A 274-nucleotide genomic window follows, 5' to 3' on the forward strand; every position below is an offset into this window, starting at 1 on the left:
GTAGATGATTTTAGTAGTAGTAGATGTTAATTTAGGGTTCATAGATAATGATTTTTAGAAGTAGTGGATATTAATTACTAGTAGTGATGGTAAACTAGTTGTATAATTAGCAGTAGTAGATGTAGTAGTTAGATGTTAATTAGTAGTAGCAGATGTACTAGTTTCTTTCTATTTATAGTAATTAAGTTTATATTTAGTAAGAACGAGTTGAATTAATAGAACTAATTTAGTTTTAGTTGAACTAGTTAAGTTTTAGTTGAACTAGTATAGTAAG

The sequence above is a fragment of the Triticum aestivum genome, chromosome 4A (genome assembly GCF_018294505.1).
Source record: "Triticum aestivum cultivar Chinese Spring chromosome 4A, IWGSC CS RefSeq v2.1, whole genome shotgun sequence".
Taxonomy (NCBI): Eukaryota; Viridiplantae; Streptophyta; class Magnoliopsida; order Poales; family Poaceae; genus Triticum; species Triticum aestivum.